Raw genomic sequence first — 355 nt, 5'->3', positions numbered from 1 at the left:
CTGGGGGGCTAACTGTTGGGGTCAAAAATGGTTATTTCGAAATCAACGGCTATGATTATTTCTTATTCACGGATTTCTCACAAAACATTCACTGAAAGAAAGATCGGAAGTGAACGAACGAGCGAATCCCGCACAAAAGCCACTCGCCGGAAAGCTGAACCATCACGCGGGTCAGCTCGCCGACGAGCTCAACCATCATGTTGGACAGCTCGCCGGCGAACTCAACCATTACGCCGGTCAGCTCGCTGGCGAGCTCAACCATTACGCCGGTCAGCTCGCCGGCGAGCTGAACTGTCGTGTGGTTGCACTCGCCCGGCGAGCTCAACCATCGCGCCGGTCAGCTCGCCGGCGAGCT

The sequence above is a fragment of the Brassica oleracea genome, chromosome C7 (genome assembly GCF_000695525.1).
Source record: "Brassica oleracea var. oleracea cultivar TO1000 chromosome C7, BOL, whole genome shotgun sequence".
Classification (NCBI taxonomy): domain Eukaryota; kingdom Viridiplantae; phylum Streptophyta; class Magnoliopsida; order Brassicales; family Brassicaceae; genus Brassica; species Brassica oleracea.
Note: the sequence above shows the minus strand (reverse complement) of the source record.